Below are 3538 nucleotides of genomic sequence, written 5' to 3'. Positions count from 1 at the left end.
AAAAAAAAAAAAAAAAAAAAAAAAAAAAAAAGGTTTACTGAATAGGTGGTCAAAAATTCTAGCAAGGTAGTTGATGCCCTACGAACGTCATTGTTCAAGAGGCACTTGGATAATGTCATCATCAAAATGCTTTAACTTTAGATTAGCCCAGTAGTGGTCAGGACTTGATATCTTTGAAAGTCCCTTTCAACTATTCTAATTCTAATTCTAATTCTAGTTATCCGTTGATGTGAAGAGATCCATTTCCTTGCATTTTAGCAACAATAATTTTGAGCTGATGCATAAAAACCAGTTAGGCATGAATAAATGAATACAGTTCTTTCAATAGAAAAAGAGTTGTACATTTAATTATTTAATTAAATTGATATTTATTTTGTAAAATAATAAAAATAACTCATAAAGAAGTTGTAGCTAGCAAAAAAAGATGTGAATCAATTATAGGGCAAAACTTTAATAAACACCACTAATAATAAAAGCCCAGTTAACAGACCACTGATAAATTAAAGATGTCTCACTTATTTCTTAACATTTTGGGCATTTGTGTAGTGATCTTAAAAAAAGAGTGTTCTTTCTAGGAACTAATGCAATTCTTGAGATGTAGCATATATATAAAAAAAGAAATTTTCAAGTATGTTTGAAATTCTTCTACTACTCTCCCATTGGTAACAAATCCTGTTTTACAAGCTCAGGCAGCAAAGTTCTGATGATTGAGTAATCCTTAAACAGTTTGTGCTCATCCATTTTGTCTACAAGGAAAGGTCTTTCATAGCAGTCAAAAGATCACTGACAACCAATATTTAAATGAAAGAAGAATTAAAGAAATTTTATGGTTGTTCTAATTAGATAACTTCAGGGAAGTCATATATTGTTTCCATACTGTTACGGGAAAAAGGATAAAATCTTTCTTCAGTTTTCACAGTGAACAGGATAAATCTAAAGCTGATATAGAGGTTGATCCTACAAGTCTTTCTTGATCTGTAAAAATGATTTCTCATCTAACTCCTGTCCCATCAGTTTTTACAGTTTTTATAAATTTCTTCCTCAGGAACCACCTCCCCCCTCCAAATACATAAATAAATAAATAAACACAAACAAACAAACAAACAAAACCACCTCTTTTGGCTTCACTTGTCTTCACTGACATTTAGTGAATGGTAAATAAGAATTCTGGGCATTGAGTTATTGTTTCCAGAATTCCTTACAACTGAAATTGGAATTCAGAAGTGGTCCAGTCAAATCATAATGGTGGCCTACAACTGTAACCTAAAGTACAATGGTATGTTAATCATCAAAAATGTTCTTTCCTATTCAAGCAAAGTGAGAGATACCAGGATTGAAATGAATCACAGAATGTTCACACAGTTTAATGTTTAATCCATTCTTTGTCTTTATCTGAAACTGTCTCAGTTTTTCTATTGTGTGTCCTTAGTTAAGAAAGCAAAAATGATATTGCCTTACTGTTATAAGAATGTATGCACAGATCAGACAATTAGAATGGGTATAAAGAAACTTGGGGCTGAATCACTAGTCTTACTAAAACACTCTTGTTCAGTGCTTAAAAATATTAACAGTGAACAAGTTTTTATCTTGTTCAATATGAATATCCTACATAAACCTTGAAACTACACTTCACATTATTAGTTATTTTTCTTTATATTTTGTTCTACTCTTTTGTTAAATTTCAGCAGCACTACCACTGATTAGTAATAGCTAAAAACACTGTTTTCCTTATGTGTTCTAGTTAGCACTTTTTTTCAGGTGCATTTTTTCATATGTAGGAGAAATTTTTAAGAGAATCTGTGAGAAAGGGTTATATATTTGGTCTCCAAAGTTTTTATGTTTATGTCAAAACTATAAAGAACTTTCTATGTTGATTTTGTTCACATTGAGTTTTCAGATTTATTCTTTATTTTATTTATATAGAAGAGATTATATTAGGTTCTTCTACTAAGAAAAGTAAAGAGTTTTTAAGATCCAATTTCTGTTTGATGGCTGTTTACACTTATTTTTCAAACATTATCTTCATTTTCAGGTAACCTAAGTTGCTATATTTTAGTTTCAAATATTCATGGAAGTAAAAATCTGAAAAGCCAGGCATTCTAGCACCTAGACCTGAGGTTGGTGCAAATTGCAGCTGATGACCGGTTACCAGAGTGGTCTCTTAGGCATCAGTACCATGATAGGCACTATTTAATGCCTTCATTAATGACATAGGAGACAGGATGGTGTCCTCTCAGCAAGACTGTAGCACTGTAGACAACACTAAACTTTTTTTTTTTTTTTTTTAGCAGGTCCAGCAATGTAATCTTTCTGGCAATTGTGAGACCAAAACTCAAACCAAGACTCCTCCACACAACACAGTGAATCCAGGGAAGGTCTACAAGGCGGTTTGAGACTGGCACACCATACAAAGAAGGAAAGCCCGAGAGAGCTTTGTTTGTTCAGACTGGAGAGGACACAGCTCAAGGAAGACTTTGTGCATACAAATAACTGTTTGGATGATAAAGAAAAAATAGGATTTTCTTAGAGAGGAATACTGATAGAATGAGAGGCAATAAACAGGTGGAACACTGAAAATTCCCACCAAACTTTAGAAAAGAAAAATACCACAAGGCTGGTCAAACACTGGACAAAGTTGTCTTGTGGAGCTGAAGAATCTCCATCTTTGCAAGACGTTCAAGACTCAGTTCAACACAGTCCTGTTTTTGAGCAGGGGTTTGGACTAGATGATCTTCAGAGAACCCCTCAACCTAAATTATGATTCCATGAAACTGAGAAAAACAGACAGAAAATGTGAAAATCCACATATTCATAATTTTATTTTTCCCAGTAGCAGTTATTGTTTATCTAGAAATCTATGCATATAGGTTTGTTGATCATATTGTTTGGGTATTTTGACAACTAGTTTATACTGTGCTTTCTCACATCTTATGTGCAACTCAAGGTCTTGGGACTAAAATTAAAAAACATTGAAATAAATAGTGCAGCAACTCTGGGAAAATTTACATGATTTATAGAAAAGGGCAAATTATCTGCTCTTTCTGCTATACTTACACTTTTCACAAACAATTCAGTAAACTTTCCTTAGAAGTGCAGGTTCTCCAGCCGTTTGAATATTTTTGTGACCCTCCCATGAGCCCTCTCCATTCTGATTGTATCATTTATGAATTTTAACAAGTTTAAAACCCTGTTTTTTTTGTTGTTGTTGTTGTTTTGTTTTGTTTTGTTTTGTTTTCCCTTCTCCTCTGAATCCTGTTTCTCTTCCTCTTCACTAGCCCCAATTTCAAGTAAGAAAAAACAAGTTAAACTCTTCTTGAAATAAATAAATAAATAAAAATACAAAAGGTCTTTCTTACTGACACTGCTACTGTGCTATTTCTCTTCAAGGAAATTCAGCTGTAGCTATAATGACACAAGCTCAGCTGCCCAGAAAGCAAAAAGCTAATTACCCTTTTTGTGATTGTCAAAGTATAGCATCTCCCTTCTCCATCAGAACATTAGAGAATGGACAGCAGCAGTTACATCTATTGCATCCAGA

General features: G+C 33.1%; 1 long non-coding RNA gene across 1 annotated transcript in view; it reads left to right on the top strand.

The window, feature by feature from the left end:
* LOC118160243 overlaps positions 1–2995 on the top strand; it is a 21596-nt gene extending 18601 nt beyond the window's left edge. The window contains exon 2 of the long non-coding RNA XR_004747375.1: positions 2289–2995. This is a non-coding gene — a long non-coding RNA (uncharacterized LOC118160243). The remainder of the gene's footprint in view (positions 1–2288) is intronic.
* Positions 2996–3538: the final 543 nt, after the last annotated feature.

This window comes from Oxyura jamaicensis, chromosome 1, assembly GCF_011077185.1.
Source record: "Oxyura jamaicensis isolate SHBP4307 breed ruddy duck chromosome 1, BPBGC_Ojam_1.0, whole genome shotgun sequence".
Classification (NCBI taxonomy): Eukaryota; Metazoa; Chordata; class Aves; order Anseriformes; family Anatidae; genus Oxyura; species Oxyura jamaicensis.
Note: the sequence above shows the minus strand (reverse complement) of the source record. Positions and strands in the feature narration are given on the sequence as shown.